At 37.8% G+C, this 11,627-nt stretch overlaps 1 non-coding gene across 1 annotated transcript; it reads left to right on the top strand.

The window, feature by feature from the left end:
* Positions 1 to 7,494: 7,494 nt before the first annotated feature.
* LOC121207356 (small nucleolar RNA R71) lies at positions 7,495 to 7,601 on the top strand. Its single transcript, XR_005902446.1, has one exon. It is a non-coding gene; the product is annotated as a small nucleolar RNA R71 (small nucleolar RNA).
* Positions 7,602 to 11,627: the final 4,026 nt, after the last annotated feature.

The following is an 11,627-nucleotide window of genomic DNA, read 5'->3' as shown; positions in this document are numbered from 1 at the left end:
ACTATAATCTATATGTGTGAAATTCGAATCTATATGTATTATATTCTGAAAGTAATACTTGAATAGTCGAATAATGACTAGTTTAAAATTTGTTGAACTTAAGCTCAAGAGCAAAGGGGGACTAAATCCGATAAAGGGAAGGAAAAAGTAATTGAATAGCCGTTGAAGTCGTTCGACAACATCCGAGGTAAGTCTTCCAGTAATGAAACTTAGTTTATGATTTGATTAAGTCATGACATATAAGCATAACGAATAAATGGAAATATAATGACTTTACTTGAATGATATATTGAGGTGATTAGTTTATACCTATGACGAGTATCCGATAATGTGTATAGAGATCATGTTATAAAGCCACTCGAAATCATGCTCTTTGTATATGGCTATTGAGCCGAAATTGGTAAGGTTTGATAAGTGTCTTGTGTTTGAGCTTTAGTAATGAAAATGAAATATGGATCTGTCATGATTTATCGATATATGTGCTTGATTATTCGGATGACATCTGGGCTAAGTCTCGAAGGCATGGTGCTAGTGACTATATCCGGGCTAAGCCCCGAAGGCAGTTGTGCTAGTGACTATATCCGGGCTAAGTCCCGAAGGCATTTGTGCTATTGACTATATCCGGGCTAAGTCCCGAAGGCATTTGTGCTAGTGACTGTATCCGGGCTAAGTCCCGAAGGCATTTGTGCGAGTTGCTATATCCGGCTAAATCCCGAAGGTACTTGGGTTTGGAAGTGAGCGATTTTGCTGTAATAATTTCAATTAATACGCACATAAAATCCAAACAATAATGTATGTTTCGTATATGCATCGGAAAGGTTGATTCCTTTTAAATAGTATTCGCTCAATTGATTAACGAACTTCCGACCTCTAGTTAGGTTTGATTCCCTGTGTATGAATATAATGGTTGAAGTATGAAGTAAGTATGATTTGAGAACATGCATATATGCAATTATTCATGTAGTCATATGAACGTTATACCTTAGTCATGAATAATTTCATTACTTGAACTTACTAAGCATTAAAATGCTTACCCAGTTACTTTGATTCTCTGTTTTATAGATTTTGTTCGTAAGCTATCGGACTCGGGAGTGTCAAAGTCGAAGTCATCCACACTATCTAAGCCACTTTTGGTACTCTTTTAGTTCAATTTTGAAAATGGCATGTATAAGGCTGACCCTTGTTGTTAATTAAGTACCCTTTGGTAATGTGTATTCGTATAGCCATGCGAAAATGGCTCGTATATTTCGAAGTATAACATTATGGTCTTGTGATATGGTTATTAAGTGGTGTGGAAATGTTTGGTAATCACTAGCCATTGGAATGGCCAATCATGGTCCTATTGGTGCTACGTACGTCATGGCTAATCGGGATTACCCTTGATAATAATGTATGTCAATTTACTATTTGATTCATGGAAAATTATGAAATAGGTAAAATTTACCCTAAAATAGATGCTGACAGCAGCAGTGACGTAAGTTGGAAAAATCACTAAAAATAGTAGGAATGAAATTAAATAGTGAATAAATTATTGAATCGAATCTTGATGAGTCTATTTTCATATGAAAGAAACGAAACGACCATATGAGCCGTATTTTATGAGATGTTTAAGTTTTCGTGAAACAGGGCCAGAGCATTTTCTGGATCCCCTGTTCTGACTTTGAAAATTTACCATAAATTAACCAGAGATAATTAGAAGTAATGCTTTATATGTATAGATTCCTTTTTGAGTCTATTTTCACTAGAAACAAACGACATAAGTATTGAAGCTCTGTACAGGGAGATATCTAAGTCATAATGCATAAAGGTCAGAGTAGTCAAACCCTGAAACAGGGGAGACTTTAACTAATAAACTGTACTAATTGGCTAGACCAAAAATTCTAGAAAACAATTTGTAGATGGATATATGAGTCTAGTTTCAGGATAAATTTATGGAATCGGTTTTCGAGTTTTGGAACTCGAGATATGATTTTTAAAGTGACTGTGATGCAGTTAGCCAGCTTGTCTGGAAATTTTAAAATGAACTGCGTAAGTAAATGAATTAAGTCCGTTAACACCTCGTGTTCGACTCCGGCAACGGTCTCGGGTACGGGGCGTTACACACACACTCGTGTGGCCCACATCACCCAAACATGGCCTTAGCCATGGGGTTTACATAGCCCGACCCACTAACTACCACACTTTTGTGTGATTTTTTCATGTGGGACCCACAAGCCCATTGGGCCTACACGGCCCAGTTCAGCCCAATATGGCCCAATATCATTTTAGTCCATGAAAGCGCTCATAGCCATCTCATCGACCACAAAACCATGTTTTATCACACGCTCTGCCACACGGGCAGTCACATGCCCGAGTGGTGTCGACTGTTCACCTTTTGGCTTTTCATCTTTTGTCGGATTCACATCTAATAGCAGTGATTCGCACACACCTGTTATGATATTATCACCGAAACACTTTCGAGATCAAAGCACCTATAATTAACAACAACCTTACCATCAGTCCATATTCGTGATCAACCCCAAAACCATAGTATTGAATATACTTTAATTGATTATCGCTACTTAGCAACCGAATAATCGCAACATTCCTACTATTCCAAAACCAACGTTCTCTCCAATACTTTAACCTTCACACGAAATAGTTAGACAATTCATTAAAATCTATAACCCAACATACAAAAATCAAGCACTTACAACACTTACCACGAGTGAAAAGATCACTAGTTGGGAAAGAATGATCGGCCTAACCCCTTGACTACTGAGATCGGGCCCCTAGCAGCAATCGGCAGAACCACAGTGTTAAAAGAAGATTACCACATCGATAAAAAAGAATGAACAATAAGGAATTCAAAAACCTACCGACTGTTCAAGGATCAATTGCAAAAACAGGAAAGTAGAAGTAGGAAGGAAGCAATTTCGCCACAGTCAAAGTATTAATGGTGCAAAGATGACTAGAGGAGAGGAGAAGAGAAAGGGTATTCGGCAAGTGTTCAAAAGGAGGGGAGATGATAGGAGGAGCGATTGGAAACAGAAGAGGTGCAGAAACAAAAGGAAGAAAAGCTATTCAGTTAACAACAACCCAGAAGAGGGAGGGAGAAGGTAGAGTAGTCGGCCAAGAAGAAAACCTGAGAGCCCCTAATTTGCCAAAACCCGAAAGCATTAAATGAAAAGGAACAAATGGTACAAAAATGAATAAACCAATTCGCAAAACCTGAGGGAAACCCCCAACACTATTCGACCACCAACAAAAATGAAAACAAAACTGATAGTTCTTTGAGCAATTCCACTCTAGCCGAACTTCTTGAATGCCACAAACCGAATTCGGCACACTTCCTCCTCTCTTCCTAACTACCCTCAATTTCTCCTAAAATCCCTCCTCATATCACTCCACCTGACCACTATCCAAACCCCTTCAAAAACTCTTAGTTCTTCTCTACTCAACCACCCATTCAAACCCATTCCAACTCCTCAATTTCGGTCAACCTAGTACACCTCCACGGCACTTATAGCAAAATAAAAAACTTTTACAAAATCTACGACTCGAACCTCAGACTCCTTGCACACTTCACACGCCACTTACTACAAGGCTAACATGCTTTCTTTGTCAAAATTTTAACAAGTTCTACATATAACCATACTAACCAAGGGTAGGGGTTTAACTTTAAAAAACAAAATTTTGCACAATGCCAAGGCTTGAACCTATGACTTCGCAAACACTCCCAAAGCATCAAACCTTTAAGCCAAACATACATCCACGCCACAAATACGCAAAAAAAACTTTAACAGGGGTTTTCAGGATTTGGGGCGTTACATTTAAATAGTGTAGGCCAAAAAAAACTGCTTGCAAAATCTTTGCTGCAGTAGGTGAACTACCAAAGTATCCCTCACTTTGAGATGAATGGCAATGATATAAGATTTCAGCAATCTCATTTTCAGCTACACACTTTCAGATTATATTATCTGTACATTGTTTAAACAAAAATAGATTCTCCCAAAAATAATATCAACTATCATGAAGGAATTTTTTTTCTTTGTTTGTATGTAATTTCTTTAAGAATTATTCCACATGCAAGATAATTGGCAAAATCAGCAAACCAAGGTGTTTCATGAATTTGATTTACCTCAAATAAGTGCTCATCTAGGAAATTCTCGTTGATAGGCACACATGATCGAGTTCCCTCATCTTCTTCCAACCTTGACAGATGATTAGCTATTTGATTTTCAACACCTTTTTTTGTCTTAGATCTCAATGTCAATTTCTTAGAGTAATAGTATCCAACGAATTAGCCTCAGTTTTGCATCTTTCTTCGTGAGCAAGTATTTAATAGTCGTATGGTCAGTAAATACTATAACTTTGGTACCTATAAGATTTGAGCGAAATTTGTCAAAAGTAAAAAGTATTGCAAATATTTCCTTTTTGGTTACCGTATAATTGAGTTGGGCTCCCGTCAAAGTTTTACTTACATAGTAAATAGGGTGAAACACTCTGTTTCTTCTTTGACCCATCACAGCTCCAATAGCATAATCACTTGCATCGCACATCAATTCAAAAATGAGTTCCAATCGGGTGTAACAATTGTTGGGGTTGAGATTAACCATTTCTTCAGATCTTCAAAAGCTTCCAAAGCTGCTTTATTGAAATCAAACACTGTATCTTTTTTCTAACAACAAACACAATGGTTTAGAAATTTTTGAGAAATCTTTGATAAACCTTAGATAAAAACCGGCATGGCATAAGAAACTTCTGACTCCTTTCATATTCATTGGGGTCGATAATCTTTCAATTACGTCCACCTTTACTTTATCGACTTCAATTCCTCTCTTTGAGATGTTATGTCCTAAGACAATCCCTTCCTTGACAATAACTAAAGACGAGATTCGTCTCTTCGCATCTCTTTAGTACTTAGCCAAATTATTCAAACAAATATCATAAGTGTTACCAAAAATAGAAAAAACATCCATGAAAACCTCAACAAAAATTTCAACCATATCAGTGAATATTGCCATCATGCATCGTTGAAATGTTGGAGGTGCATTGCATAAACAAAAAGGCATTCACCTAAAAGAAAATGCACCACATGGACAAGTAAAGGTTGTTTTATGTTGATCTTCTTGGGCTACAACTATTTGGTTATATCCCAAATAGCCATCTAGAAAATAATAGAACTCATTACCTGCCAGTCGATCTAACATCGGATCCATAAAAGGCAACGAAAAATGGTCCTTCTGAGTGGCTTTGTTCAATTTTCTGTAATCAATACTAACTCTCTAATTGGTAATAGTTCTTGTTGGAATTAACTCGTTACGCTCATTTTCAACAATCGTTATTCCACCTTCTTTGGCACACACTATACCGGGTTTACCCATGAACTATATGAAATAGGATAGATGGTTCCTGCATCTAACCATTTGATCACTTCCTTTCTCACAACTTCTTTCATTATAGGGTTGAGCCTCCTTTGCCTATCATTTTAAGCTCTTTCACCTTCTTCTAAAATAATTTTATGCATGCAAAAAGAAGGGCTTATACCTCGAATATTTGTTATGGTCCAACTAATTGCTTTCTTAAATTTCTTTTGAACAATAATTAATTGCTCCTCTTGATATTTCGTCATTTTTGTTGAAATAATCACAGGAAAAGAAGAACAGTCACCTAAATAAATGTATTTCAAATGGAAAGGAAGTACCTTTAGTTTGAGTTTAGGAGGTTCTTCGATTGACAACTTAGGTTGCACAAATTCTCTAACTTCCAACTCCAGCGGTTCAAATCGTGTGGATTGAATAAAATTTTTTGGATTGGCTTCCATCAAAGCCATGTTTTCTTCACCTTATTCATCCTCCAAAGGAGATCTAAGTCTTTCTATAATGGATTTTCTTCAAAATTGCTTGCCATAGAAACCAAGGTTTCTATCTCTTCCAGAACTAAACACTCTTCTGCCGGATCGAGAAATTTCATCGCTTTAAGAATGTTAAAGGTTACCTCGTCTGGAACTCGTATGGTGAGTTCACCTTTCTGTACATCAATTAACATTCTTCCCGTGGCTAAGAAAGGTCTCCCAAGGATGATCGGCACTTCCTTATCTGCTTCAAAACCTAAGACAGTGAAATCAGTAAGAAAAAATAAATTTATCAATTACCAAAACATCCTCGATCTTTCCCTCGGGATATGCTAAAGACTGATTCTCTAGTTGAAGCATCATAGTTGTAGGTCTTACTTCACCTATCCCTAACATCTTAAAAATAGACTTAGGCATCAAGTTGATACCTGCTCCTAAATCACACAAAGCTTTACCACAGTAAGATTCACCAATGATACAGGGTATAGTAAAGCTTCCTGGGTCTTTCAATTTCGGTGACAGTTTGTTCTGTAGGAATGCACTACTCTTCTTTTTCAAGGTAACAGTCTCATACTCACTAAGTCGTTTCTTCTTGGATAGTATATCCTTCATAAACTTCACATAATTTGGCATTTGTTCTAAAGCCTCCACCAACGGTGCAACTGCTTTAACATCCAAAAACTTCTTAAATTGTATCTTTTATTTCTGCTTGTGTTGTTGCATCTAATGAAGATGTTAAAGTATATGAATTCACTAAGTTAGGATTTACCTTGTCAGTCTTTACAGATTCTGATTCTTTCAGTGTAGGAATTTCAACAGCTGGTCGATTCTTCTCAACGGGCTTATCTTTGACATCAATCAATTGGGGTTCCAAAATTTTACCACTTTGCAATGCCACTGCCTTGATATGTTCTTTACCCAAATTTCTTGGATTCTCAGTATCACTCAACAAGGTTCCTTGCGGTCTATTGTGAAGCTCTGTAGCTAACAAACCCATTTGGTTTTCCAAATTTTCAGTGTTGCTGCTTGGTTTTGGATCAAAGCGTCATTATTTGCCATGTACGCTTTCAACAAGTTCTCCAAACTATTTGATGCCTCAGCTTGAGGTGGTTTTGGAGCTTAATGATTAAACCCTTGAGATTGGTTGGGTCTATGCTGCAATAAGTTGTTATTCAGTCTATTTCCTTGGTTACTCCAAGAAAAGTTAGGATGATTGTGCCATAAAGGTTTGTAGAAGTTGGACTAGGGTCCTTGTCCACTCCTATTTTGATATTGGTTCTGACTCGGGATTTGATGGAAAATTCTCAAAAGAATTACCTTCCCCACAGTACAGACAGGAAATTATTTCGTACGGCCTTGATGGCTGAGCTACAAAACTATTAGTACTATTAGCAGTAAACTATTTTAACATAGAGGAAATAGACGATACTTGAGCTGATAACGAAGTGAAGGAAAACTACATGAACTCCGGCTACACGTCTTCCTGAAGCTGTTTATTTGTTGGCCATTTATAGTTATTACTTGCGATCCTCTCGATGATTTTATAAGCCTCATTATAAGATCTAAACAAAATTGCACCATTCGCAAAAGCATCTACCATCAATCTTGTATGTGCATTGAGACCATTATAAAATGTCTCCAACTGGATACAATGAGAAATCCCATGATGAGGAAACTTATGCAGTAACTCCTTGAATCATTCCCAAGCCTCATACAAAGACTCATCATCCAATTGTTGGAAGGTTGTGATCTCGTTCCTCAACTTAGCATTTTTGCTAGGTGGAAAATACTTAACCAAAAATCTCTCTGCTAATTCTTGCCATGCAGATATGGAACTTAGTGGCAATGAATTGAGCCATGCTTGTAACGCCCTAAATTTGGGCCTAGAAGTATTAGGTTTTGAGCATGGGAACAGTTAGGAGGTTGTTTATAAATATTTAGTTGTGCAAGAAAGTGACACAAATGCATGTCTGCTTCAGCGGTTAAGTGTTCTGGGAAGTGTCTGAGAAGTCTTGAGTTCAAGCCTTAGCTTGCGCAAATGTTTTGTTTTTAAGAAATAAACCCTTGCCTTTAGTTAGTAGGCTTTTAAATTAATGTCAGCATTTTATGACAGAAAGGGTCCGCTGGTCTAGAGGATAAGTGGCGTGTTACCTATGTCTGAGGTCTTGAGTTCGAGTCCTGCCTGGCACATAGGAGTGTTTTATTTTCCTGCCGATGATGTGGAGGTGTTGTGGTTTGACCGAAACATTGAGGTGTTGGAATGGAATTCAAACTGAGTAGTTGAGGGAGGAGCGATTGGTTGAGGGATTTGAGGAGAGATTTTAGGAAAAAATTATGGGGAGTTGAGGGGAAGGGAGTGTTGTAACGAATTGAGACTTTAGGCTCTCAAAGAAATCAATTTGGGGAAAAGATTCGGCTTTTGGGTGAGTGGGGAGCACTTCATTTCGATTACTGCCAAAAGTTTTGGGGATTCTTTTCTTTGGAGACCGATTGGTGGTAGGGAATTTGGTTGTGCCTCTCTTTTCTTTTGGCTTGTTTTGAGTTAGCATTTTGGGGTCTCTTGCTTTTCATTCATTCTTCTTTTCCTTCCCCAGTGGCCAAATGCTTTCTATCTCTCTCTCCCAATTCTCTTGAGGCCATCAATTTTCCTCTTTTGCATATTGTTGCTTTGGTCGATTCCCTTGCTTTCTCCCCTCCCTCAATCAGTTTTTTGCTGACCGAATACTCTCCTTTCCTCGTCTATGCTCTCTCTCAATTCCTTCCCTTTTCACTTGGTGGTTTGGCCAAATACTCCACCTATATCATGTCGGTTTAGCTATTATTAATTGACCAATCAGGTTTGAGTGCACACAGTTATTCTCTCCCTTCTGCTCTTTCTGCCATGTTATTAGTTTCCATCTAATGTATTCTTTGCTACCGATATTTTCTAGGGTCAGTTTGTGCTAAGCCTCTGCCTTTATCTTATAGGGTGATCGTTGTGGAGATAGACCGATTACTTCCCTTCTCTATAATTGATTTTACGTTTTCCGTGATTTCTAAGGACCTATAACCAGCTCCTGCAATGGATGAATGGTGCAAACCTAAATCGGTTGATTAAGGTTGGAGTGCTCTAGAGTGATGTGCACATTTTCCTGAACAGATGTGTAACCACACTGTTACAATATTAAATCAATAAAAGCCGAAATAAGTGACCGTCGATGCAACATGAGCGTGCGCTCACTCGTGTGGTAAAACAAACACCTAAACGTGGGTGTAAGATCGCTAAGGTCAGCCATGAGCTATTTCATGGCTTGAGGTCGTTTTGGGCCATGGTGGGCCGAAATGGGCCATGTGGGCCCTACAGGCATATGGGCCCCACATGGGTAAACCACATGGACGTATGGAGAATATAGGGCTAGGCTGTGAATCCATACGACCAAGGCTGTTTTTAGGCTGTGTGGGCCACATGGGCGTGTGTGCCCACATGGGAGCACAGTATGGGCCTTAGGCCTATTTTCATTGTTTGACAGTTAAGGTTGCACGGGTCGCCTTAGACGACTGTGGACCTACTGTTGGGTCGGTAAGTGTGCCTGGACCCTTAATTGATAAAAGGACTGTCTTGCCCTTATGTGGTAAAATGACTGTTTTGACCTTATATGGTAAAATGACTATTTTGCCCCTATTTGTTGTATATATATATGTGTACATGTGTGACCGTATTTTAGCATGTTATTTAAACTATAATGGATACACGTATGATTCTATGATATGACAAAACATGACTGAATAATGCATTGAATGGGGATGGGTTTTCATATGATTGGAGGAAGTGTACAGTACTGGTAGCTCAGATGCAAATCACTGATGGCTCTAAGCCTATTATACTGGTAGCTCTATTGCAAATACTGTTTAGTGCCGCAACCGGTGCTACTTGGAGTGTAGGGATGGGTGGGTTGATTTTATCCCCACATGGAGTGTAGGGTTGGACGAAGATGGAGTGTAGAGGCTGGATGGGTAGGACTTGCATACTGTTTACTGTTACTGTACTGTTTACTATTACTGCACTGTTTATTGTTACTGCAATGGGCCAAGCCCCGAACACATGACTGTTTCTGTATTGAGATGGGCTAAAGCCCAAACTGATATTGTCACTGTTACCAAAAAGGGCTTAGGCACAGACTATGCTTGTTTTCTAACTGTTTGCTTATATGGGATTACACACTGAGTTTTCGTAAACTTACTCATCTATTTATCTGTACAGGTAATCCCCAACCTTAGGTGGATCGGTGCTGCGAGGGACTCAATGGTGGCCACACAACTGCACTTGCTTTCTTATTTGATTTTTAATTTATAAGTAATTTAATTTGGGTATTTGTTTATGTAATAAGGCCTCTATGGATTTTAACTTAAATTTGGGTTTTTTATTTGCTTTGGCTTAAAACTGTTAGAGATAGGAAAACTCGAGTTTTCAAAAGAAACAATGTTTTTACAAAGTAAACACAAGTACACAACTGTCTTAAAAAGCTTCCGCTATAAAATGATATTTTTGGAAATGAATAACGATTTAAAGTAAATACTTTTTGGTTAGTGATGCAAGTTTTGAAATGAATGACATGACACTTACGAAAAACACCCAATGTGACATCGCCAGGTTCGGCCATAATGTCCAGGTCAGGTTTGGGGTGTTACAATGCTCGTGCTCGATCTCACAATGAGTACGGAAACAACTTCAACCTCAATGCGTCTTCAGTCACACCAGCTATCTGAATGCATCACTCACCTCCATAAACAATCGAAGGTGGAGATGTGGATCTTCCGTGGGCATACCATTGAATTGGCCCACTGTTTGGAGCATTTGAAGCATCATTGGTTTCAATTCAAATTAGGTTGCTTCAATATCTGGCCTTCTAATTCTTGGGTTTATCTCATTGAAAAGTGGCACAGCATATTGTCTGATGCATTGATCCCTATCATTGACAATGAGGATAGGATTTTGTATATGATCGACTTCATTACCTTGGTCTTGATTCTGATTTCTAAGGTCCATCTCGACTTGTCTTTGAGCATTACGTTCACATCTTCTTTGTTTGAAAGTTCTCTCAATTTCAGGGTCTACAGGGAGCAAATCATAATTCAATCTATGCTCATAAACACCTGAAAAGAAAATCACAAAATTAAAAAGAATAAGTTAGTAATGTTAGAAATAAATCAAATTGAAAATAAATAATTGCACGAAAGATATGATTATGGTAACAGTTGACAATCCCCAGCAACGGCGCCAAAAACTTGTAACGCGTAGGTTTGTGCAAGTGTACACAGTCGTTATCATGTAATAAGTAAGTATTGAGTTATCGTCTCCATAGGGATTGCATTTGCGCTAAGTCACTTAATTTGTAAAATTATATTAACAATTTGGTAAATAAAAACACTATTTAGTTGAGAAGTGATGATTAAAATATATTAAACTAAATGCATGGTCCCTAATGCAAATTAACCTGAGTATGCAAACTATATGAATGAAATAGATTTTAGCAAAATTAAACATAATTTGCAACAATTATAACATAAATAAACTAGGACAATACTTTAATTAAACTCAACTTATTATCAACATGCTTAATAATATTTGAAAATATATTCCATGGCAACTCGATCTTTCATGAGTTTGAAAACCACGATAGGTCCTTTTGGAATCGTTTACTTAGTAAATACGCATTTTATTGATTCTTATTTACTAAGGGTTCTTAGTATTCGTGCGAGATAATAGGGACGTGTTAGGTTTGAAATAGTTTAATCATACAAATCTAAAAAC

Source organism: Gossypium hirsutum, chromosome A09 (assembly GCF_007990345.1).
Source record: "Gossypium hirsutum isolate 1008001.06 chromosome A09, Gossypium_hirsutum_v2.1, whole genome shotgun sequence".
Taxonomy (NCBI): domain Eukaryota; kingdom Viridiplantae; phylum Streptophyta; class Magnoliopsida; order Malvales; family Malvaceae; genus Gossypium; species Gossypium hirsutum.
Note: the sequence above shows the minus strand (reverse complement) of the source record. Positions and strands in the feature narration are given on the sequence as shown.